The following is a 26,339-nucleotide window of genomic DNA, read 5'->3' on the forward strand; positions in this document are numbered from 1 at the left end:
ACCCAGAAGCTGATTTTTTTTTTTTTTTCTCTTCTCCAGTGCAGAATGGTCTGCCCGGCCATCGAGCCTGTGTGAATGTATGCATGGCTTCTTAAGATATTTTTGATAAAATGATCTTTATTTCCAGGTGATATGATTCTAGGCCCGAAAACCTGGAGAACATTTAATATATGTATGTACATAATTTAGGGTTGTTGACACACAAGAGAACATCAAATGGACGCCCACAGGAGCAGGAAGAGAACCCGGCGGACGGAGCGCGGAAGCGAGCGCGTAGGCGGTGCGGGGGAGAGATGGCGTCAAGATGGCCGCTGAGAACCAGTTACGGCCTCTGTGCTCCCCCCACCCTCTAAACGTGACTGAAAAGTTTTTTGGGTGTTTTTTTTTTTTTTTTTGTATTTTATCTTTTTATTAGAGAGAGATAGATGATAATGACAGAGACAGCAAGAGCAAGCGCAAGCAAGGAGAAGTGGGAGAAGGAGGCTCCCAGTCGAGGGAGCCCAATGCGGGGCTCGAACCCAGGACGCCGGAATCATCATCCCCTGAGGCGAAGGCAGATGCTTAACCGACTGAGTCACCCAGGAGCCCAGAGAAGGTATGTGTTTCAAGCCTCTGTCATAGGACTAGAAACTGCAAACCGATATCCTTCCGTATCAGAGATGATGAGAAATACAGGGCAGTGGAAGGTAATACTCTAGCCTGAAATGTTCAGGAAAAGACGCTAGGAAGAGAGGGAGCTAGCTCTTGGGGTGTGTGCAGGAGCAGGGAGAGTAAGGTCCAGGCAGCTCACCAGGCGACAGGTGCCGTGTGGGGAGGACTGTGGGGAGGACTTGTTCGCAACCCCATCCAGGGCACTGAGCAGCTGGCGACAGATGCCTCTAAGGGACAGCAGGGCAGCAGAGACCAAAGACAAACTGGGGGGATGGGTGGGATGCAGGGCTCATTTCCTTTGTAAACAATGAGCCCTTTATCAGTAAGATAAAGGCCAACACCCAACTGAAAAACTGGGACCAAGATAGGATCAGGCAGTTCACAGGGAATGAAATACTGAGAACTGATACCCCTATGAGAAGGTCCTGGACCTCACTCATAATTAAAGAGATGCTAATTAAAATAGGGAGCTCCTGGTGGTTCACTCTTATCAAAGATTTGAAAAGACTGCTGAGCTCAGGGCTCGTGAGGGCGTGGGCAGACAGGCTGATGTGATGTAAATCTGCACGACCTTTCTGGAGGACAATTTGACATTGGCGAGCAAAGGGAAGGTAAGGGACTGAAAGAAAATATGATAAAATATATATATTTTACATTCTTGGAGTGGGGAAACCCTACCTAAAGCAAGACACCAAAATCTAGGGCGCCTGGGTGGCTCAGTGGGTTAAGCCGCTGCCTTCGGCTCAGGTCATGATCTCAGGGTCCTGGGATCGAGTCCCGCATCAGGCTCTCTGCTCGGCGGGGAGCCTGCTTCCCTCCCTCTCTCTCTCTGCCTGCCTCTCCATCTACTTGTGATTTCTCTCTGTCAAATAAATAAATAAAATCTAAAAAAAAAAAAAAAAAAAAGACACCAAAATCTAGAAAGTCTAAAGGGAAAAATGGACAGATTCAACCTCAAAAATTTAAAACTTCTGTAGCACTAAAGACCACATCAAAGGTAAAATACAAAGTATAGACAACAGGTGCAACGTGCGTAATGACTCTAAAATACTGAGGGGCCCTTCATAATAAATACAGAGCTTTATGTTCCAATATACAAATGGTCGAAGGACAAGAACAGGCAACTCACAGGAGAATTCAAATGGCCGCTAGTTGAGAAGGGACATGTACGCTTACTAGGGATCAGAGAAATGCAGATTTAAAATTGGTAATATCTAGTGTTGGCAAAAGGAAAGGGGTGTTCTTGTATGCTGTGGTCATTGTATGCTAGTAGAGTTTTTTGATGGGCCATTGGGAGAACCTACCAACACGTAAAATGTTTAGGTAAAGTTGAAGGAATCTATTCTTTGGAAAGAATAGATTGTACCCGCTCAGGGTACATGGCTGTGCGAACAAGTATGGTCATCACAGCACTGTTTGTATTCAAGAAATACTGGACGTGATCTCAAGAATCAGAGTGTGGAAGAGAAATGATGAAGTCCCAGAACCTAAGTCAGGTTCGGTGGGGTGAGGAGGTTCGGAGCCGACGACTAAAGAAAGAATTCTTAAGACGTCGTTGGTGCGAAAGGTGATTTATTAGAGCACGGGGACAGGGCCCGTGGGCAGGCGGAGATGCGGCTGCCCCGGGTTGTGAGGAGTGGTTGGTTATATACACAGGAGTTGGGTAGGTGAGGACAAAGGGGTGTCCAGAAGGGCTATTAGGGCAAAGAATACTATCAGGATATTGAAGGCTTAGTTGCTATCAAGTGAAGACAATTGGAAGTCTGGTGGAATGTTACATTCCTGCTATCAAGCATCCTTGTTAATGAGATTTATTGACATTAGGGCTTGAGGAACTGAGTTCTGGGTCTTTGCAAATTGGGCTATTGATAAGGTTAACTTCTTTGTTGTAATCTCAAGGACATTTGCAAACCAAGGGAGACTCGTGTCTTGCAGGATTGTGATCTCAGCAAGTTAACTATTTATCATTTTATGGCAGTCAGGGGTGCCTGAGGAATGCTCCACATATGGAGGGGAGCGGGTGAAGGGGGGGTGCAAGGCGCCAGCTCTTGCTTTGTCCTCAGCCGGCCTCCTGCTCCCTCATCATTAAGACAGGTTCACTTTTTATGTTTTCTTTTTTTTTTTTTTTAAATATTTTATTTATTTGACAGAGAGAGATCACAAGTAAGCAGAGAGGAAGGCAGAGAGAGAGAGGAGGAAGCAGGCTCCCTGCTGAGTAGAGAGCCCGATGCGGGACTCGATCCCAGGACCCCGGGATCATGACCTGAGCCGAAGGCAGCGGCTTATCCCACTGAGCCACCCAGGTGCCCCACTTTTTATGTTTTCATATCTGAACTTTTTCTGTTTAATATTTTTTAAATTAATGACCCAGGTGGGAATGCTGTGTGTGATTTTCCAGAAACTATTATAATGAGCTGAAATTCTAGTACCTCCTATCCCGAAACCCATTTGAGCGTCCTTGAAATCAACACAAACGAACTCTTAAGACACAGCCAGCATAGAGAGGGAGAACCTTGCTCAGAATGCAGGGTCCTTATGACCCAGCCCCTCGGAATGGGAAGAGAGAACAAAGCAGATTTCCCTCACACAACCCCTTATCCACCTGGCTGGGGAGGCGGCTGTGAGGTCAGGATGTGACCTTAACTGTATGGAGGCAGAAGGAGCTCCTGGGCACTGACCTGTGCCTGGACTGAGCACTCTCCCCAGCCCAGAAGAAACCAGAATAGCAACCCAACCCTCCAGTGTCAAGTTAAAAACTGCTTGAGTAGAGCAAGGAGGGGAACTCCTATCACCCCAAGTCGTGGGGCATCATAGCCTGGTCTCATAGCTCAGGAGCCCAGGAGAACAACCCGGGTACAGGAAGAGCCAAGATGCTAGTCAGGCCGGGCGGTGACAGGCCTTTGCTCTACCCTCTTCCAACCAGCACGGGTGACTCAGCCCTCCCAGCAGTGCGCCTTTCTCTCTGCTTCTATCTACCATTTGGTCTCACCTCACTCATGACTCCCCTCTATGTGATGACTCCTGCTCACGCTGATAATCCAAATACCGAACAGCTTCGAAAGCATGCTCCCACCCCCCGCAGGCAAAACAGACACCAGTTGTGAACAATGGAAGGAGGTAGCAAATAATCCCTAAATTCACTGGTTTAGAATGACAAACATTTACGGTCTCACCCACTTATGGGTCAGGAATTTGAAGCTGCTTAGCTGGGTGGTTCCGGTTCAGGCCGTCTCAGGAAGTTATGGTCATTTGAAGGCTTGACCGGGGCTGGAGCATCCGCTTCCGAGCTGTCTCGGTCCCAGGACTGTGGGCAGGAGGTTCCAGGGCCCCACTGGTGGACCTCTCCATAGGGCTGCTTGAGCGTCCCCACCACATGGTGGCTGGCTTCCCCAGAGGGAGTGATCCGAGAGAGCAAGGCAGAGTCAGACGGTCTGTTATGACCTAGCCTCAAAAGTCACCCACCGCCCTTTCTGCAGTGTCCTGGTGGGTGCACAGATCAGCCATACTCTCGTGTGGAAGGGCTTGCGCAAGGCTGTAAATACCAGGAGGTGAGGCTTGGTGGGGGACATTCAGGAGGCTGCTCCCTCTTTGAGGTCCTCTCAGGGATTTCCACCATCCTTAGAACAAAATCCGAAGGCCTGACCCTGGCCTGGGAGGCCTGGCGTGACCTGGCCCTTGCTTACTTCCCAGGCTGATCATGTCCTTGGCCTACTTGCACTGACCTCCGGACCCAGCAACCTTCCCTCCATCCCTCAACCTCCCAGGCTCATCCTTCATATTTCTGCTCTCTCTGCCTACGAGTCTCCTTTCCACCTCTTTGCATGGTTGGTTCCCTCTTACCTTTCAGGTCTCAGCTCAATGGCAGCTCCTTAGATCGGCTTCCCTGAGCACCCTGTTAAAAAGAGCCCCCACCCCTGCTTGTGTCTGTCTCACATCACCTTGTGTGCTTTCTTCCCCCCACTATGACAAATTTGTAGATCCTGCGTGAATGATGATACAGATGATACATAATTTCTGATCGGATGTATTTAGACATGCAGTCAGTACCGATGTCATGCTGCCGGGCTACATTTTATTCCTTCAGTTCCGTTGGAGAGGCCCATCACATCACCCTGTGCTAACTTCTTCCCAGCACAGCACAGACCTGTAGCTGAACTGATCTTGTCCTCGTGTATCAGGTTATTGCCCTTCTCCATTTGCGTGCCAATGCGAGCCCTGACTTCTAAGCAACAGACTCCTTTCTGGCTAGTTTAAGCTGAAGAGGAACTTATTACAGGATAGTAAGCACCTCAGAAAACGTCAGGGAGGGCAGAGAACCAGGCTTGGGGGTCATTTGTGGGGATCATTCCTTGTAGGAGCCCCACTGCGCGCACACACACACACACACACACACACTGCTGTTGCCCGGGTGGGCAGAGACCTCCGTTGGGATGGGGACCACCATTGGGATGCTTGCTACTGCCACCTTTGGGAGCCAGATGGATCTGCTGGATTCTCCAGAGAAGATTCCTTGGCACCTGCTTCTCAGTGTCCTTTAGTGTCATGCACGTGCCTCTCCTTGGTGGCATCTTGGGTCACATGCTCTGCTCCACCTGCCAGAGAGACCAGGAGCTTAACCTGATCCCACCCTGGGGAGCTGTGAGTTCAGAGGATGGGGAATTCTCAAAACCAAGGAAGAGTAGTCCATGGTTTCCGTCAACCCTTCTTTCCTACTTCAGCTTAGAAACAACAACAAAACCCAGTAGCGAGCCGAGAGCTATCTCCCAAAAGGAAAATGGTTACTTGGGAAAGGAGTTCACGGCTCTGCTCCAACACTTGAGGGCTTTCTGCCTTTCTCTGGCCATCTTGCTCTTGTATTTACTGCTTGCCTCTGGGTAAGTGCTATGAGAACTGGGACTTGCTTTATCTCTGTATCCTCCGTACCTAGAATGGTGCTTGGCCCGTCCCAAGAGCCTGTGGATGTTAAGTTAATGCACGGGGTACACGATGTCCCTTCCCATGGTGAATAAGGCTGACCTGAAGAAATGACAGTGCGTGACCTTCAAACCTCAGCTCTTTTATGGCTAACCGCCCCTTCTTCGTGGGCTAGTCCCAATTTTAGGTTCCAGACAGGAGGAATCTTGCTGGTCATCTTGTCTACTTGTACCAAGCCACTGATGGTCAGGACGGCCTATAAAGGGGAGGGGTGTCTGCCGATGTTAGCCCATCAGAAGGGCCTGCGAGATCCCCATTGGGCGTGAGGTGCTGACCTGTCTGGTACAGTGGGGTCACTTCTCCCCAGAGGACAGGGTTCTAAACTCTCCATGTAAGACATTATGTCATCTGGTCAGTGACTTCTGACAGTCCCTTCCGTTACCACGAATTTCTCTCCAGTACCACCTAGAAAAATCCAGCTCAACTGGTTTCCCTGCTGAGTGGGGGCAGATGACTGTCTCTCCAGTGAAGCCCCAGGCGTAGCTGGATTTTGCCTTATGGGTCCTGTGGTGTGGAGAGCATACATGAGACACTCACAGCCTTAGAGGCACAGGGGACCTGACCCACTGAGAGAGCCACAGATGCCACCACACCTTTTTCCTGTTGCTCCCTCAGGGTCACCCACCATGAGGTGTGAAAGGCAGGACCTCAGCCCGACCTCCATTGTCCTCCCCTGCCCCCTTCTTTCTGTTTTCTTCTTTCTCTTCCCTTTTGGGCACATATATACTACTAGGTTCGGTGATTTTTTTTTAAAAGATTTTATTTATTTGACAGATCACAAGGAGGCAGAGAGGCAGGCAGAGAGAGGGGGAAGCAGGCTCCCTGCTGAGCAGAGAGCCCGATGCGGGGGCTTGATCCCAGGACACTGAAATCATGACCCGAGCCAAAAGCAGAGGCTTAAACCACTGAGCCACCCAGGCGCCCCTCAGTGATTTTTTAAAAAAATATCCACTTGCTCTTACTGGATTTACACATGAATTTTAAGAAGTCTGAATATAAGAGGAAGAAAATGAATCTGATCCCAGTGAGAAAGCCCCAGCACAAAAGTAAAAGGAGAAGGCAGTGAAATCTTGTTGATAATCCTATTCTCTGAAATAGATCTCTCAACTGAAAGGAAAAAAGATTTGAGAAAACAGCTATTACCTATTGTTGGGAGGGCTGGGGGATGAGACAAAGACAGGGCAGGGGAATGGGGGCCTGTCACCTCCGCTTGTCACTGTTTGCTGTGGTGAATAAGCTTACAGGAGGCTGGGTGATTAAACAGAGGAGCGACAGGGAAACCTGTGTGGCACGTGGGGGAAATCACTGAGAGAGGGAAGGAAAGCCGGGGACCGTGCCAGACTTCCAGGAGAAAGTGTGAACATACAGGGCGACAAAAAAGTCCCTGAAATTTCAGAAAAAATCAAGTGGAACAGAATTAATCATCAAAACAAGTTTATATTTCCTCTCCCTTTTCCTCTTTTCTCCTCTTCCTCTTTCTTCTCTCTCCTTCCTTCCCCTCCTCTCTCTGCCCCCGACCTGCTGTCTGTCTCACACACACACACAAACAGGCACATGCACACACTCACAGGTAGAGAGTCTTGTCGGTTTTCTTCACGGCTGTTTCGCCAGAACTTGAAACAGTGCCTCGTCCAGCAGTGCCTGGCTGGCTCAGTCCCTGGAACATGTGATCTTAATCTCCACGTGCTGAGTTCAAACTCCATGTTGGGCCTAGAACATACTTTAAAAAAACAAAGAGGAGCGCCTGCCTTCGGCTCAAGTCATGATCCCAGGGTCCTAAGGTCAAATCCCACATTGGGCTCTCTGCTCAGTGGGGAGCCTGCTTCTCCCTCTGCCTCTGCCCTTTCCTGCTGCACCTGTGTTCTCTCTCACTCACTCATAAATAAATAACATCTTAAAAAAAAAAAAAAACAAAACAAAACCCAAAACAGTACGTAGGTCATAGTAAGCCTTTAGTATTTGTCAAATAAACGAATGGAAGACGTTATAATGAACAGAGATGGGTCATCTTGCACTAATTAAAATGAGAGGCCCACTAGCCCTAAGATAACAACTTGTTGGGATCCCTAAACTTGATGGAAAAACAATAAAAACTTCCCCCAGATTTTGGGCAGAAAATGCAAAGTTAAATAACTTTCCAAAATCTTGATAACCAAGACAGCTTTGAACTTAGCAGGGCAACAGTCAAGTCCTGTGACAATGGAATGAAAACCACAGAGTTGAGGGAATGAGAGGCTCCCAGGACTCCTGAAGCCCAGAAGACAATGGAAGGAAATCTCTGGTGGGGAAGCAGGACAACTGGCTTCATGGGGCCTTTGGCAAAGGCAGAGGTTAAAGGCCACCTGCGGAGGGAGAGCACTTCCTCCCTCCAGCAACACTTCTGGAGCACCTTCTGAGCCCTGCCCGCCCTGTTCTTTCTCCCAGGCCCGGAGTGACAAGGGAAGGAAGATGGAGCCAATGTTCAGAGCAGGGCTGGCCCTTGACAGGCCTGGCAGGGCAGCCTCAACCCTCCTTGGCAGTCCGCTGGGCAGATCACTGCCCAGCCCACCCCTGGCAGCTTCAGCTCTGTGATCCTGCGGGCCTCTTGGCCCCAGAGGGTAACCCACAAGACCGTCTTCCTAGAACCTATGATCACGCTGTGCCCTGGGTGGGCTCAGACTGGGCACTCCTTTCCCCATGCAGAGTTGGGGAAGGGACGCTAGAGGCCACGGAGGGCTCATGGGGATGACGTCCTCGGAGTCCAGTGGCGTGTTTGTATTTATTATGGTGTGGAACAGGTAGCTCGGTTCCTCTCCTGGAGCCCCTGTGGCCCCCGCCCTCCAGAGCTCAGCGCCTGTGGACCTGGAAAAGCCTTATGTCCTTCCAGGTAAGCCAGACCAGAGGCAAGCAGGCGCTTGCCCCCGACCCAACCTCAGTCTGCCTGCTGGGCAGGAGTGGCAATGGAGAGAGCACCCCTGAAGGCCAGCTCCTCGGCCCCCTGCTCTCCTTCCTTCCCCCCTGCTGGCTCTTGGCCACGTTCCTTCCAAAGCACTCACATGTGCGTCCCTTGCCCAGCCTTTCTAGTGTGTTTACTGAGTTCCCACTATGCACTACGAGCTGGTGGGCAGACGTCTCAACATGTAGTTGTGGGATTTTTGACCCTGCAGAGGTCATGACCAAGGCAGATCTTCACCACAGATCAACCATTCCCAGCCCTCTGAAGCTCTGGAACTTTCGCCTTGGACACATCACCCCGCCTGTACGCAGTAAGAAAGTAAGCAGCACTTTTTGTACCTTGGGGACAAAAATAAAACCCAGTCACTTCAGTGTCACTCTTACAGCAGCATTGACTTAATGACTAGGAAAAAAATACCATTGTCTGGACAAAGAGACGTATTTGGGGAATTTTATTATACTGACATACTGAATTCCCAGTCCTCTGGGGGAAAGAAAGCACCAAGTGTTCCCCCCCAAAAAAGGATGAAAATAGATTCCCAGAACAGACACAAAATAGCAGCCCCAGCTCCCTTCCATGCCAAGCACTGTCTGGTGACTGACTCACCCAGGACTCTTCTGGAAGGGACAGAGTCCTGTCCATTAGGTTAAGAGGAAAGGATGATGAGACTGTTGGTGGCAGGGCCAGCCCAGGGATGTTGGCGGAGAGTAGCCGGGGTGGGGGGTGGATTGTGGAGGGTGTAGGGGGACGTGTGGGAAGCCAAGGCCAGATTTCTGTCCCTTTGTCTCCTACGTCTATTCATCTGTCTCTCTGTCTTGCTGTCTCTCTGTCTCCTGGTCCCTGTAGGTGTCTGCCGGCTGGCCTCTCTCAGGACATGAGATCTCTCCTCTCTGCTTGCCCAGAGCATCTGCTTTTCCTTTCTCCCTCTCTTTGCAGAGAGGCTCTCTCATCTCTGCTGAACCATGACAGTTCTTTTCATGACCCTACACATGTGGTGCCTGTGCCAGCTGATGGGGTCTCCAGGTGCCCGGGGTCCGAATCTGTAGGCCCGAGGGAGCACTTCCATCAGGCCAGCCCTCCCCACTGTCCTAGGGCTCTGGGAGCATGCATGCTCGGACATGGGGCCGGGGACAGCAGGACCCCACTCTCAGGAATGGTGGTGGGTGTGAGAGTTCTCAGATACGGGGGCAAACCCTGGAGCTACACCTCCAAGAAGTCTTCTATGTTACAAACCCCACAGAAGATGTGTTCTTGGAAATCTCTGGGGCGGGCCACACGGGTAACGCTCCCTTTTGCAGGCTTTAGAAATACATACAACTTTCCAAGGCTTAAAAAAGACATAGTTCACATGTGACTATGAAATAAAATAGTAAAATAGGTCCCTGTTCTACACGATGCGGGCTGAAAGCTTTTCTAAATGCAGCAAGCTCTATTAGCATCTTCACTCAGCCTCTTCCTAATTTAAAGATACTATAATTATATATCATGCATTGACATTGCTGAAAATCTGTGTAGAAACTTGGCCTGGGAAGGACCAAACCAAAACATGCAGTTTCCTGGATTTAAAACGGCCAGAATCCCATCGGAAAAAAATCCTACATACTGTCCAAGACAGCTCTGGGAATGGTGCTCCCTATCCCTCCCACCCCCGGTTTGTGCAAGCCCTCCTCCTCCTCACCTCTCTGCAGAGGACTGGGAAGGCACCCATGCCACCAGGAGGAACCACCCAATAAACACATCTTCTTAAATGTGGGGCCATGACAGTCTGTAGGTTTCAGGGAAAACAGCCTGGGGGAGAGACTCCAGTCTCTTCTAGATCCGAATGCCCAGCAAACTGCAAGAGAGAGACGCCTGCGCTACAGAAACGAAATGCAGCAAAATTCTGCCATCCTGAATCGTAGACTCATTGTTCAAGTGGCTGCGTCTTATCTAAGGCATTTGGAGGTTCTCCTCCTTGTTTCCTGGGCATTCCTTGAAACCGTGGTTGGTCTAGTTTCCAAATGTGCCGTTAAAGTCCCGGGGATGGGTGGGACCAGATCAGCCCTCCTCACCCAAGCTCAGTGGCTTGGAGTTGATCTGTTTCAATTGTTTTCCTAATTCAATTTTTATTTTGTCCATGGTACAATAAATATTGGCGCAATAGCAACACTCCCCGATCTAGACCCGCAAAGTTCACATTCTTTAAGTTAGTTCTTTTGGTATTTACTTCCGTAATCTTCAGTGATAAGCTTCCATGATTATTCCTTGGCTTTTCCCTTTTGAACCGTCCTTTCCTGATTCTCGACCTCGGGCTGTGCCTCTCCCCCTGCACACTCCAGCGCCCACATATAAACACACCTTTCCCCCTCCCTTACCTTCCCCAGAGAGTTCATTGTTTACGCTATTCTGACTGGCCAAGCAGCTATTAATACCCTCCCCCATCATAGGAAGGGCACCTAACCTCAAGTCGGGGGTGCAGAAAGGTTTCTGGAAGAAGACAGACACAGAAGTGGGAGTTCAGGAGCAAGCCTGAGACAGCAAAGGGACGGGACCCCGGGAGCCAGAGGCTGGAGCAGGGGCTGGGGGGCTGGGGGGCTGTGGGACACAAGCTGGGACGTCAGCAGATGTTGGGATCCACGGGGGAGCTGGGCATAGAGCTGTGTTATGATCAGACGGCATTTGAGAACCGCGCCTGTGGCTGCCCTGTGAGGACGGATGGAAGGTGCGGGCCCGAAACAGTTTCCCTGGGGGAGACGTGGTGCAGGCCTGGACCCCGGGCCCAGCAGTCTGGGAAGCCCCGGGCACCTGACCCGATGGGGACGCCAATCATGGGAGCAGAGAGAGGAGTAGCTGGCTTCCAAGGGAGATGATGTGCTCCGGTTTGGACGTGCTAAGTCTGAGGTATCCATAGGACATGTGGGTCTGGAGCGAGGGGAAAACAGCGAGGCTGGAACAAGGTGGAGAAATATATTTTTTATTTTATTATTTTTAAAAGATTTTATTTAGAAAGCGCATGGATGCGGGAGGGGGCAGAAGGAGAGAGAAAGTCTCCGGTAAACTCCCAGCTGAGCGCAGAGGACCCTGAGAACATGACCTGAGTCGAAATCCAGAGTCCACCGCTTAACTGACCGAGACACCCAGGTACCCGCTTAAACAGTCTCCTGCAGAATTTCTGTTACAAATCATGCTAAGCATTTGTTTTGGAAGGTGAGACCCCCCCACTCCCGAGGGCCTGGGAGTCCACAGCCCTCAGGATTCAGAGGCCAGGAGACACTTCAGGGCATGGGGAGGTCTGGGGTTTACCACAGAAAAATGAAAGGTAAAGGGGGTGGGCAGGATGGTGGGAGGCTGTGCAAGGCCTAACGTGACCCCTGACCTGGAACACCCCAAAACCTTTAGCAAAGTCTAATAACCCCACAGTGTGGGGTATGATTACACGGCATGGGAAACCCAAGAGGAGGCTGTATTTTTCATTAGTGTCTACATGGTACAGACAGAGAGACAACATGCCAGGAAGCCAGAGCTCAAGATTAGAGTCCCTAGAGCGTCTGGAGATCAGAAGCGGCCTGGGGGAGGCCTCTGAGTTCTACCGACTGTGACGTAGGTGATTCACCCAGACTTCAAGAGAGCCCCTTGCTGAACATCCCTGGCTGACCTGGAGTGACCAGGGCCCCCAGGATTGGGGGACACAAAGGGAAGAGGGCCTGGGGAGGTGGTGTCCCACACACTCAGGATGGGGTGTTTCAAGGAAGAAGAGGCCCCAGATGTCCAGTGGCCCTGGGAAGCCAGGAATGATGAGGGCCGAACGGAGTCTGTTGGGTGACAGTGGCAAGGACGCTGCTGAGGTCCTGGGGGAGAGCTGCCTCGGTGGGTGGATGGAAATGAAAGAAGTGGGAATACAGAACGGGGAGAAATAGGTGAGAACATATAGTTAGGGTAGAAACAGTGCTTCCTAGAAAATTGGCTTTGGAGATGGTCCAGGGGCCCCTGTGGTTCCAATTCTCCTCCAGAAGCGGAAAAACCATGTAATACCACCATGCAGCTGTATTGTTTGCTTCTCTTTATGGAAAGAAAAAAATATCTGCTTATGATTCAAAACCCCACCAAGGGTGCCTTCTTAAGCATCTGTCTCCTGCTCAGGTCATGATCCCAGGGTCCTGGGACTGTGTCCCAGGTCAGGCTCCCTGCTCAGTTGGGGGTCTGCGCCCTCTGCTCTCCTCCCCCCAGCTTGCACTCGTACACATGCGCTCTCTCAAATAAACAAAATGGTTTTTTTTTCTTTTTTTTCTTTTTTTTTTTTTTTAAAGATTTTATTTATTTATTTGACAGAGAGAAATCACAAGTAGATGGATGGAGAGGCAGGCAGAGAGAGAGAGAGAGAGAGAGGGAAGCAGGCTCCCCGCTGAGCAGAGAGCCCGATGCGGGACTCGATCCCAGGACCCTGAGATCATGACCCGAGCCGAAGGCAGCGGCTTAACCCACTGAGCCACCCAGGCACCCCAAAATGGTTTTTTTTTCAATCTTAAAAACACACAGCAGGGCGCCTGGGTGGCTCAGTGGGTTGGGCCACTGCCTTCGGCTCAGGTCATGATCTCGGGGTCCTGGGATCGAGTCCCGCATCGGGCTCTCTGCTCAGCGGGGAGCCTGCTTCCCTCACTCTCTCTCTCTGCCTGCCTCTCCGTCTACTTGTGATTTCTCCCTGTCAAGTAAATAAAATCTTAAAAAAAAAAAAAAAAAAACCACAGCAAAATCTGCATTCTCCTTTCACACAAAGACACATTTTTACATCTTTGGTACAAAATGAATATGGAGTGTTTTCATAAATTCCAAGAAAACTCTTATCCCCAAAAGGTGCCAGTTGCAGGACAGAGAGGGGCCTGCCTTGACAGGGAAATGGTGCTTTGATTGGAAGGCATTTTTGCTCCCAAAAGAGGCTATCAAAGGGTCCAGAAGACCCCTCTGAAGCAGGCTGTCTGGCTGCGGGCACTATGCCGGCTTCTCAAAAGGTCAAGACAAGAGGGAGTTTTGTAAAGCTGCTGTGGGCAAAGGGGTAAAGGGGGAAAGAACTATCCAGGGAGCTCTACTGGGGTAGAATGTCAGGAGCTCTACTGGGCTGGAATGCCAGGAGACTGGGGGGGCCCCCATTCGTGCTCCCCTTTCTTGTGATGGCAGAATGTCCAACAGTCACCCCAGGACCAGAAACAAGGGTCAGGATTTCGGTTTTGTTCGTATGCCTGTTTGGTTTTTGTCCCGCTTGGCTGTGTCCATCATATCCGCCTCCTCCTCTCAGATGAACGAGAAGCCCAACCACTTCCTGGGGGAGTCTGTGCTTTCTGCAGCCTGAGCAGCGCCCACAAAATGCTGCTTCATTCTCGGAACCAAGGGCAACATCTCCCAGGACCCTGGACCTGGCCTGCACAGAGGTTCCAGCACCATCGATGGGCCCAGTCTGAGGGGTACCCCTGCTGGTCTCCAGACTCCGCTGGGAGGGAAGTAGGGTGCTCAGCTTTGTGGTAATCTTTTTACAAAGCTTTTTATGAAATATGACATATAAAAAGGCATTAAAACTAATAGAGAATGCTCACGTCCCATCACCAAGTATAAGGAAAAGAAAATATCACCAAGAGAGTCCAAAGCCCCAGAGTGTGTCTCTCTGACTGCATCCCTTCCCCATGCCTTGAGGCACCTGCTACCTTGAGTCTGGGATGTATCCTTCCAGCACCTTCCACTGCAGCAACCGAGACAGGATGGTCTTGTGTGTTGGGTCTTGTGGGTGAAGGGGCTGCCTCTCAGCGTTGCAGGAACAAGAAAGAAGAGAAATCACGGCAGCAACAAGGGGGCAGGAAAGCCCTAACAACAGAAACAAGCAATTGCATGGGGCTCCTGGCTGGCTCAGTCATGGGAATGCACAGCTCTTACTCTCAGGGTTGTGAGTTTGAGCCCCACATTGGGTATAGAAATTACTTAAAATCTTGAAAAAAAGAGAGGTGGGGCACCTGGGTGGCTCAGTGGGTTAAAGCCTCTGCTTTCGGCTCAGGTCATGATCCCAGGGTCCTGGGATCAGGCCCTGCATTGGGCACTATGCTCGCTGGGGAGCCTGCTTTCTCCTCTCTTTTTCTCTCTGCTGCCTCTCCGCCTACTTGTGATCTCTCTCTGTCAAATAAATAAATAAAAGCTTTAAAGAGAGAGAGAGAGAAATACAGTTACTGCAGCGAGAGAGAGACCAGAAACTCTCTCTCACTGATACATCAGCTCCGACAGGAGGGACAAGTTTAGTGAGTGGCCATCTGACAACACTGGGAGTGGACAATGACAAAGTACAGGGCCTAGACCAGGATGGACCCCTCCCAGTGACCTGTTGTAAGGTGTCACTGAGTTCCGAGGAGCTGAGGTGTTCCCAGTTCATACCAGAGAGTGTGCTGTTTCCAGAGGGGCCCAGTACCGTCCGGCTGGCCCAGTGCACTCAGCCCGTCGCATGGTAAGGGCTCCGTATTTCCTACAAGTCAATGCTCAGCCCACCAGGCTCACATTTGGCTCCGGAAAATCAAATACAAGCCCTATTGGACTATTGGGCTGTCTTGGAGCACTTCCTAGGGGACAGATGGATGAGAGGCTGTTGGTTGACATTTAACTACAGTTCCAAATTGATCAAATGTCTCTGCGCACTGTCCAAGCCAGCCTAGAGGTGGACCAGACCCGGTGGCCAGAGGGGCTGCGGGCTTGCCGGCTGTGCTGCCTGCCCTCTCCTCCCCTGCCACGCTGGGCACGGGCCACCTGCCTGTGTTGTGAAATCACTTGCCTGAGGTCTTATCAGGGGTAGTTTTCTGTTCAAGACGTCTTTCTCCTCTCTTTGTCCTTTGTATGGGTCCCATGGTGTATTAATCTGCTCAGATGCCAAAACAAAATACCATAGACCCAGTGGCTTAAACAACAGAAATGTATTTCTTCCACGTCTGGAGGCTGGTAGGCCAAGATCTAGGTGCCAGCAAGTCGGCTTCATCGTGAGGTCTCTTCTGGCGTGTAGGTAAGGGGCCACCGTCTCAGGGTGCTCACAGGACCTCATCTTTGTGCACGTAAGGGAGGGGCAGGGGAAGAAGAGACTGAGCTGTGGTGCCTTTTCTTCCTACAAGGACATCAGTTGTGTTAGATTAGGGGCCCCCCCTTATTATTTCATTTAATCTGAATTACATTGTGCAGACCGTATCTCCAAATACAGTCCCATGGGGTTAATGTTGTAAGACATGCATTATGGAAGAGCACAACTGAGTCCATTGCACATAGACACCCAAGAACTGCTCATAATCTGGTCTGCAACTCCACAGAGAATAGAAAGAGTCAACTTTCTGTGTTAGAAATGTTCTGTATCTGTGTGGTGGTTATACAGGTGTGTGTGTGTGTGTGTGTGTGTGTGTGTGTGTGTGTATAAATTATTTGAGGTATATACTTAAGAATTGTATGCTTCGATATATGTATGTTACACTTCAATTTTTTTTCTCAATTTTAATAAACACACAGAGAAGAGAATCCAATTAAATCCCTGAGGACTTTGGGAAGGAAGAAGGTGGCCCATGGTATCCTTAGGCTAGGAATTGACACCAAGGCCTTAACATGCAGGAATGGAAGGATCTTCGCTTTCACTGAGCATTTTGTTTGTCAGGGTAGTTCTGCCTATAGGAAAGGGAATTCTACTCACTGTGTCAAGTAGAAAGAATCTTCCATGAATCCAAAAGAATCTGAAGAGCGAGACCTCACAAGGGGCAGAAATTGGGATATTCCCTCACTGCTAACTCAGTCTCTCTGTCTCTCTTTCTCTCTCCCTCTTGGTCTCTCTCTCTACCTCCCTCTCAGTCTCCCCCTCTCTCCTGAAATTTCTGCCTATGCTTGTGTATCTACTCAATTCGGTCTTTGGACCCGTTTTCTCTCTTTTCTCTTCGTGGTTCCAATATGGCTGCCACAGCTGTTGGGTCAGTATGAGTCTCCCTCCTTAGGTCATTAACTATTCCTTCCCTTTGTGTCTCTTAGGTCAACCTCCCAAGAATGGTCCCAGCACACCTTTTTGAGCCAGTGTCCCGATGTAGGTGAAAAGGCTGCCTTTGGGCCCAACATCTACAGCAGAAAGAAGGAAGCCATGTTGTACAGTTTGAAGTTATGTATGGGCCAGGTCCTGGGTTAGAAGAACCCATTTTCAAAAGAGCTGTGGAGGAGAAGGCAGCAAGAGATGACTTTCTCAAGAATGGTAAGTTTGAAGGATCTCTCTATATATTTTCTTATAATGTTTTTAGTTCAGGTCTTAAGGGAAAGCTGGTCAGAAACAGTAAGTTGGGAAGTGTTGTCTCCTTTTCGGTTTTCTGGAAGAGTTTGTGGAGAACTGCCATTCTTTCTTCCTGAAAGATTTGGTGGAATTGAACAGTAAAGCCATCTGGCCCAGAGTTCTCTTTCTGAGGTTTCTTAGCTATAAATTCAATTTCTTCAATAAATATAGGACTATTCCAGTTACCTCTTTCTTTCTGAGTTGGCTTTGGTAGTTGGAGTCTTTTAAGGAAATTGTTTGTCTAAGGGCACCTGGGTGGCTCAGTCTGTTAAATGTCTCCCGTCCATTCAGGTCACAATCTCAGGGTCCTGGGATTGAGCCCCACATCGGGCTCCCTGCTCCGTGGGGAGCCTTCTTCTCCCTCTGCCCCTCCCCTCTGCTCATGTTCTCTCTCTCTCTCTCTCTCTCTCTCAAATAAATAAAAAATCTTAAAAAAAAAAGGGGGGGGGCTGGGGAGGGTATGTGCTATGGTGAGTGCCGTGAAGTATGTAAACCTGGCGATTCACAGACTTGTACCCCCGGGGCTAATAATACATTATATGTTAATTTAAAAATTATTTTAAAAAGGAAATTGTCCATGTCATCTAAGTTACAGAATTTATTCACATTAAGTTGTTCACAGTATTGTCTTACTAGCCTTTTCACACCCATGCACTCTGTATTGGTGTCCCCTCTCTCCTTCTTGATATTGGTGAATTGTGTTTTCTCTCTTTTTTTTTTTTTTTCCTGGCCAGTTTGGCTAGAGGTTTATCAATTTCATTGATTTTTCTCATTGATTTTTCAAAGATTTTTCTCAAAGATTTTCACTGATATTCTTTATTGTTCTTTTCCCTGTCTTGCTGATATCTTCTTTAATCTTTACTGTTTTGTTTCATTTGCTCCTTTTGGATTTAATTTATTCACTTTTTTCTAGTTTCTTAAGGTAGAAGCTGGGGTCACTGATGTGATATCCGTCTAATTTTCTAACCTAAGCATTTAGTGCTGTGAGGACACAGGTTTCTGATGACAGTCCATGACTTGAGCCCTGGGTTAAGTCTCATCTGAGGCTACTGGTCCCCAGCTCTGGCTATATCAAAGCCGCCCTATAAACTTCAGAAACACCCATGCCTTGGCCCCACCCCAGGCCAATTAAGACAGAATCTTTGGGAATGAGCTACAGGATGAGGAGTTGTCAAAACTCAGCAGGTAGGTTTAAGGGACGGCTGGGATGGTGAATCACGACCACACTCAGCTAGTGTTTCTCAAACTGTAACGAAGGCAGTTCTTTTTTTTTTTTTTTTTTTTTTATTTCCAAGTATGTTCCCTGTTACTTTATGAAATACTTTGTAACATATGGTAAAAATGAACCTGTAATTTAAAGAAGTTTCCCTCCTGAAGAGTGGCACTTCTATTGCCTCTTAAATCTAGGTGTTCTCATTATCCTTTATTATTTTTTAACGATTTTATTTATTGATTTGACAGTGAGAGAGAGAGCACAAACAGGGGAGGGATAGAGGGAGAGGGAGAAGCAGGCTTCCCACTGAGCAGGGAGACGGATGCAGGGCTTGATCCGAGGACCCTGGGATCATGACCTGAGCCGTAGGCAGATGCTTAACTGACTGAGCCAACCAGGCGCCCCTCATTATTCCTTATTATTATCAACAACAGAGGAAAGGAGGTTAGTACAAAGAGGATTGTGCATGTGGTCATTTCAGCTGTATAGTTGTACCCCCTTATGGGATTGTAACAGTTCGTGGAACATTCCAGTCCATGGACCGTGCTTTGAGTAGCGCCGTCTACATGTCTTGATTGTATGAGCCCATGGCTTCTTTTTATTGTTTAAACTTACTAGAGTTGGGTTTTTGGAAGAGGAAGATTCCAGCGAAAGTACCCTCCCACAGACATACCCATCTATTCTGCAGTCACCTGTTAACACATTTCACGCCCTCTCCCACACAAGAGCTACAAGCATCCCAGAGTAGTGTGCAGTCCTGGTTTGTTTGATGATGACTGTGTGGTTACCATGTGCCTCATTCTGGCTCCCTTTCTGGAGCAGAGCCCAGATGAGGCAAACTTCCTTCCAGCCATTGTGGATAACGCTAAAGAAAACTGAGAACACCTAAGTTTGAGAGGCAATGGAAGCACCATTTCTTTTTATATTATAAAAGAAAATTCTAGAAGCCACAGGATAGCAGATATGGATTTCAGCATATTGGCATTTTTTTTCGACACCCAAATCATCCCACTTGCGAGCAGAGACTGCTCCTTCAGGTTGCCTCCTGTGTCCTTAAATCCACATCATGGTCTTTGCTGTTTTCCTTGCTTGCCTGTTCCAGTCCTGGGAGAGCCATTTCTCAGAAGCCCTGGCTCTTTTCAGCAGAGAATGGTACTTAAAGACTAAGTTCTTGGGGCTCCTGGGGGGCTCAGTTGGTTAATCGTCCAACTCGACTTCCGCTCAGGTCGTGATCTCGTGGTCGTGACATTGAGCCCGGAACTGGGCTCCACACTGAGCACAGAGTCTGCCTGTCCCTCTCCTTCTGCTCCTTTCCCTGCTCACTTGCTCTCTAAAATAAATAAATAAAATCTTAAAAAAAAAAAAGATTAAAATCTAGGCAAGGTATATATGGTTGATCCTTGAAATAATGCAGGACCCCTGCACTGGCATGGACCACTCCACTGTCAAAAATCCATATAACTTGAGTCCCCCAAAACTTAACTGCTGAGAACCCCCAACCCCCTGATGACTAAAGGTTTGCCGATAACACAATTTATACACGTTTCGTATGTTATATGTATTATATATTATTTTCCTATAATCAAGTAAGCTAGAGAAAAAAAAACATTATTAAGAAAATCATACAGAGGGTGCCTGGGTGGCTCAGTCGTTAAGCGTCTGCCTTCAGCTCAGGTCACGATCCCAGGGTCCTAGGATCGAGCCCCACATTGGGCTCCCTGCTCAGCGGGAAGCCTGCTTCTCCTCTCCCACTCCCTCTGCTTGTGTTCCCTCTCTCGCTGTGTCTCTCTCTGTCAAATAAATAAATGAAATCTTAAAAAAAAGAGAAAATCATAAGGAAAAGAAAATACATTTACAGGACTGGACTGTATTTATGGAAAAAATCTGTGTATCAGTGGGGCCCCACAGTTCAAAGCCATGTTGTTCAAGGGTCAACTGTATAGTTTTTAAACAGAAATTTCATGATTTTTCATGAAATCTGTTTGGTTGTTGTTTTTTCTTTTTAACCATAACTCGAGGCCTTTTCATTAAGTCAGTTAATGACCTGAAACCATCAAGTCACTTGGGATTAAGGGTTGGTTTGGATTAGAGCAGTTTCTTAACCTTAGCTCTGTTGACATCTGGGGCTGGAAAATTCTTCGTTGTGGAGACGGTCCTGTGCTCTGTGGGATGTTGAGCAGCCTCCCAGCTCTCTGCAAACTGGCGGCCAGGAGTCCCCTTCCAGCCACGACAGCTAAAAACGGCCTCCACCGGTGGCCAGATCATCTCCCATTCGGAACTGCTAGATAGGCTCCGGGATTCTCCGGGAAGCGTCATGGACCAACCAGAGAAAACCTGGGCCCCTGATCGGACACCCATGGCAGCTTGTTTGCCTCTACTTCCCCCGTGGGTCTAGTCGGGATACTGGCAACAGGATAAAGCAACACGGTACGGGAAGCCCTCTGACCCGTGAGGAGTCATTGGCGCGAAAGTGAGGAGCAGACATTCCGTCATGGGCCGCCCCACACTGAAGCCACATGTCGCTCTCTGCTTACTTTGCTCAGCCCGTGCAGCATCCAGCAGGACCGTCTCCAGCCCCGAGGATTGCTCAAACTCTCTCGGAGCTCCCACCCGGCTCCTTCTCACGTTAGCCCTGTTTCAGATCTCGCATTTTCCTGTCACCCAAAGAAAGCCCCACTTAACTCACACCAGATGCCGAGGGAGTCGTCGTGAATCAATACAACATCATCCAGAAACCACCAACATGAATCATAAGGACAAACAGGACTTTCTTCCTCTCTGCAAAACAGTGACTAAAATAGTGTTTTTCCCTTTTAGAAGAAAAAAAATTTTTTTTACGAGGTCAAGAACGGGCTTAGGGCTCCGCTTGCACAACCCGCCTATCTGTGGGTGTGAAAGGGGGCAGTGCGTGTCCCCCCGCGAGACAGTGCATAAGGCCTGCTGCAGCAGGAGATGAGTCTGGACTGGGGGGTTCAGCGACCACCAGGAGCTGTCTTGCAGCTCTGTGTCCATCCAACTCTGTCAGGAAGGACGGGCCTCTGGGGAGCCTTCCAGGAAATAAGCGTCCAGACCACTCTCCCGAAAGCCTGCCTCTACTTCCCCAGATGCTTCCCCAACGCCTGTGGGTGTTAGATCCCGTGTCTGCCCTCCCTGCAGGCTGAGGCCACTGCTCCCCCCACCCGCCCCCAGAGACTCTGTCCTGGGACTCTGAGCCTTGAATGGAAGGAGGAAAAAGCCGAGAAGAGGTAGGAGCTGACCCATCCGGCAGCAGCTGGTTGAGACTGTCAGTTGCTCTTTCTGGGTCCCCAAGGCCTCCCTGCTTTCTGGCCCTTTCAGAGCAGGTTCTTCATCTTTCCTCCTCCTTCGTGAGGGCTGTGTCCTTGCCGTGAACTTCCGCCCCCCCCAACCCCCATGGTCAGGGCCAGTGCCTGTCACTCACCACACAGCACCGAGGCCATCTGCAAAAGGCGCCTCATGCCAAGAGCATGTGGGGCTCAAACTGCACTCAATGACATTTACAAGGTGCAAGTTAGGGGGTCTCCTCTCCTTAAGGCAAAGCGGGAGCTGCCAAGGTGGACACCTCCCTGCACTTAGCACGTCATGCCAGGCCGAGACCCGGCCCACGGATGTGGCTGGTAGGGGATGCCGACAGCGGACTGAGGCCTTGGGCAGTAAGAGAAAATGGGCCTGCTAGCAGGGAGGACCCCGGTGCCACTCCAGGGCCAGGCGCGCTGTGCTGCCCCCCCCCGCCCACTCCGGGAATCTGTACTGACTCTGTCTCTGGACCCTCCATTCTCTTATGGGGCCCCTGTTGCTCTCTCCTGCCTGTTGTCTGACAACCCTGTCCTGTGTCACCTAGCTCTCCCCCTCCTAAAACGACTGTCTCCATTATCCATTCTTTCCAATCTCCGTGGCCTCCACATTGCCTTCACTCCTAGCAGAAGACGAGTTGAGACCATCATACAGGGACTCGCTCGCTCATACAGGGACTTTGCCAACACAAAACCTGCACTCCTTCCCCGCCTTACTGCCCCAGCTTGCGCCCTGCAGGGTGTGTAGCTGCGCCCCCTGCATGCCCACTAGATGACCGCCCCCCCCTCATGAGTCACTATGATTGAAGTGTTTCCAGACTTTGCCAAATGTCTCTGGGGGCGTAGGGTCTCCCCAGGTGAGACTCGTTAATCTAGACCAACCACCGGTCACTCTGTCTCACACTCGGGGTGCACGTCTGATCCACACATTTGACCAACCTTCACCTGCCTCTTAAACAGAGCCCTTCGTGAAAGCCCACAGCCACAGCCTCCCCTGGATTTCTGGGCATGCCTCAGGTACCCCTGTGTATCCCCTGCTCTAGGGACCACCCTTCAGGTCCTGCAGATGGCCCCCCTCAGTTGATCTTAGAAAAGAAAAAGCACACCTTGCCTCTCCCCCTGCACTCTACTGTGCAGACATCTCCTGCAGAAATTGACTTCAGAATTCCTGGTTCCTTCCTAGGCCTCTCCAACCTCTTTATAAGCTGAAGGTGGGCAGTCAATGTAATGACTCAGACCCAGTGCTCTGACATTTCCCTTCCTGGCCCTGCTCGGGAGCTCCAGCAGCCCACGTGGAAATGGGGGAGCGGCTGCCGCACTTGTCGGAGCCTCAGCCAGCCGGGAAGCAGAAGGAGCTGGTATTAGCATCCGTGGGCCCTTTAGAAATGACTTTGTTCCTCTTCTCTGGATTCTTTCTCCCTCCTGTTTCTTCAACTTCCTCCTCCTAACTGAAACCTTTAAACATGTTTAAATCTCTCCCCAAATTATAAAAAGAAAAGACCTGCTTTGACCCCAGAGTTCCTTGCAGCTATCACCCTAATTCTCTTCTCTTCTTCGAAGCCAAACTTGTGAAGAAGCTGTGGACATCCACTGTCTCCCTGTCCTCACCTCCCACTCACTCCAGTCTGGCTTCCACCCTCACCAGGCCCTGGAGACAGCCAGTATGGTCATGATCCGGGCAGGGCTGAGCTGTGGCTGGAGAGCAGGAGGCCGGACTGACCCCAGCGGGGACTCTGGCCGTGGGAGCGGCAGCAGGGGACGGCCACAGTCGGCCTTCCCCAGGGTTGTGAGCGGAACTGCAGATGATAGCTTGGCCCTTCTGAGCAATTCCAGAAAGAATAGCTGGCCTTGAGTCCTGGGAATGCGCCAGCACCTCCTTGCCTTCATTCGTTCCTTCCTTCGTTTGTTCTGTCTACTGAGCACAACTCAGGCCAGCCACTAAGGCACTTGGCATCCACCATGTGAATGAAACAGATCTAGTCTCCACGCCTAGGGTTCATGGTCTCCTCGGGGCAGTAGGTAATGAAGAGTCAGGAAGATACACAATGACCACCTGAATGTTTTATAGAGGAAAAGTGCAGAGCAGAGAACAGTAGGGTCTGATCTCCCTGGGAAGTCAGAAAGGCTGAGGTCTGACTGTTGAGAAGGAATTAGCTATTCCAAGAGGACTGGGGAGGAAGAAGGTGACAAGGGGACTGGGGGAAAGGACGAAGGGCAGTCTTCCCCCCCAGGGGACCAGGGATTCCAGAACGGGGAGAGACTGAGAGGCTGGGGAAGAGATGGACAGGGCTGGGAGAGAGGGATGAGATGGGCTGGGTAGAAATTGGGTTTTTATCTCTGCCTCTGTGCATGCCTTTCTCCTGCTGAGTTCTGAGGATTGTCCTCGGTTCCTTCTGTGGGGTCAGCTCTGCGTTTCCTCTGTTCTGTCAGGACCTAGCTCTGACCTACCCTGGATGGGAGTGTCCCACAGAATTCCACTCTGGCTCTGGCTTTCACCCACACTCTTCTCTCTTGACATGGTCTCCCAGGTCAGACCATGTGACAGATGTGCCGTCCAGAACTCTCTCCTGGTGGCCAGGTGCAGAGCTCCATCGGCCCAGTGATCGTCCCCACATGGGGATCCTGCCACCGTCTCAAACACGGCAGATTGCAGTTTTAAAATCTAGGTCTCATTTTTGTGGAAATAAATATAGAAAATAATATAAGTCATCCTTTCCTTCCCCCAACCTGATGAGAAAGGGATCAGCTAAGACGGACAATCTTGAACAGGGTGTGAACATTCGACCCAGACCTATAGAAATCGGGCACAGATGGTGAGCTGTGAACAGCCTTTCTTTACGCTGATAAGGAAACTGAAATCAGACAAAGAGCTTTGATTAGCTGATTAATCAAGTTGGAGCAAGTTCCCAGGAAAGCTAAATTTAACTATGCCCTGTTCCCAAACTACAGACTTCCTGTTTCATGATTCCTTCCAACTTAATTGGAATGTTCCGTCTGGGTGATGGGTATAGGAGGGGGTCGTTTCACTATTCTTCTGTGTGTGTTTGAAATTTTTCATGAGGATCTAAAAAAAGAAGTAACATCTCTGTGTGTGTTTTATGAAAGCAACTGGTCTGTCTTAATTGGCGGGTGAGTGCTTATCTGTCACGCGATCCTTAACCTCCTGGTTTGAGAGAATTGTCTGGACTCGTGAACGTTCTTTATTGCAGGACATCATGAGACATGAGATGTGTAACCGTGCACCAGAATTGCAGATGACATCATCAATGAATTATTTTTCTTTGTGCTTTTTTTCTTCATTCTTCCAAACATATGTGTATATAAAGTGTGTGTGTGTGTATGTGTGTGTGTGTACACGTACTCGGAGTTTCTGAGCAAGGAGGAAGTGGTTCAATCTGCTTGTCTCTGAGCAGCTGTTGGCTTTTAGAATAAAGAAGGGTCTCAGCCTCGTTTCTGATTCAGATGCAGCATGAGACTTGCTTTCCTTCACCACGTCTAAATATAAATGCCTGTCTTCTCCCTCCCATAAAACTCAGCCCTCTTCCCTGTAACACTGAAGGAAAGACTGGGGGCTTCGCATGAGGTTTAGGTTAGGGCTGCAAGAGGCGTTTCGGTGTTGGGTGTCAAGAAAGGTCTGGAAGAGGACCCAAAGCGGACTGGAAGGCTGCTGCAGTTCAGAGAGCTCCACATGGCCGAGCTCCCAAGGCGCATGCACGGGGGCGCGGGCGTGCGGGTGCGCAAGGCCGGGCCACGCGTGGACCTCCAGGCTAAGGAATCGCTGGGGGCATCGGAGGGCTCAACCTGCTGTTCCTTACTACGCTTCTCCCTCTCCCGTCTTCCATTCAGCAGAACACAGACCCTCTGGACAGAGATTCAAGTCGTTCCAGATTATCAGTTGGCACACTGCACCCACTTGGTTTCAGTGTGGATCCTGAGATACGGTAGTCACCCCTTCTCTGTGGGGGATACGTTCCAAGACCCCCCAGTAGATGCTGACACCGCAGATAGTACCAAACCCTATATGCGCCATGTCTGTTCCTACACCCACATGCATACCTGTGATAAAGCTTCGGGGACCAATCAGGCTCCCTAAGAGTCAGACAGCAGTGATTCACATTCAGAACAGAACAATCATCACAGTACTCCGTGACACAAGGTAGGTGAATGTGGTCTCTCTCTGTCTGGGCATCTTACGGTCTGTCCTCTCCCTTCTTCTTGTGAGGATGCCAGATGATGAAAGGCTCCATGATGAGAAGACAGGAGGCCCCAGCGGAGACACTGTGACTTAGCATTAGGCTGCCCAGGAGCTTCCGATGAGGACCACGGTTGACCTCGAGTAACAGACTGTGGAAACGAAAACTGGAGGTGAGAAGGGGGAGACCACAGTGACTCTGGACATTCAGAGCGCCTGTAGGGTCAGGCACCGTCATAGAGCCTTTTCTCTGGCCTCGCTTTTTCTTTTTTTTTTTTAATTTTTAAATTTTTTAATTTTTATTTGACAGACAGATCACAAGTAGGCACAGAGGCAGGCAGAGAGAGGAGGAAGCAGGCTCCCCACTGAGCGGAAAGCCAGATGTGGGGCTCCATCCCAAGACCCTGAGATCGTGACCTGAGCCGAAGGCAGAGGCTTAACCCACTGAGCCACCCAGGTGCCCCACCTTTTCTTTTTTCTTTTTTAACTGAAGTATAATTAACACAGCAGGACATGAGTCTCAAGTACACAATGCAGGGATTCCGAACCTTCATTCCCAGGACTTACTCGTTCTGTCTCTTCCATCTCCCCCCACCCGCCCCCCACAACCATCAATGTTTTCTCTGTATTTATGAGTCTGTTTCTGCCTTTTGTTTTCTTTTCTTTTCTTGGATTCCTCTTTAAGTGAAATCGTATGGCACTTACCTTTCTCGTCTGAATTATTTTACTTAGGTTATACCCTCTAGGTTCAACTATGTTATTACAAATGGCTC

General features: G+C 49.7%; 1 long non-coding RNA gene across 1 annotated transcript; it reads left to right on the plus strand.

The window, feature by feature from the left end:
• Positions 1-417: 417 nt before the first annotated feature.
• On the plus strand, positions 418-25,733 carry LOC132029069 (uncharacterized). The gene is made up of 3 exons (XR_009407683.1): positions 418-595; positions 16,562-16,775; positions 25,597-25,733. It is a non-coding gene; the product is annotated as an uncharacterized LOC132029069 (long non-coding RNA).
• The last annotated feature ends 606 nt before the right edge of the window (positions 25,734-26,339 follow it).

Source organism: Mustela nigripes, chromosome 13, assembly GCF_022355385.1.
Source record: "Mustela nigripes isolate SB6536 chromosome 13, MUSNIG.SB6536, whole genome shotgun sequence".
Lineage (NCBI taxonomy): Eukaryota > Metazoa > Chordata > Mammalia > Carnivora > Mustelidae > Mustela > Mustela nigripes.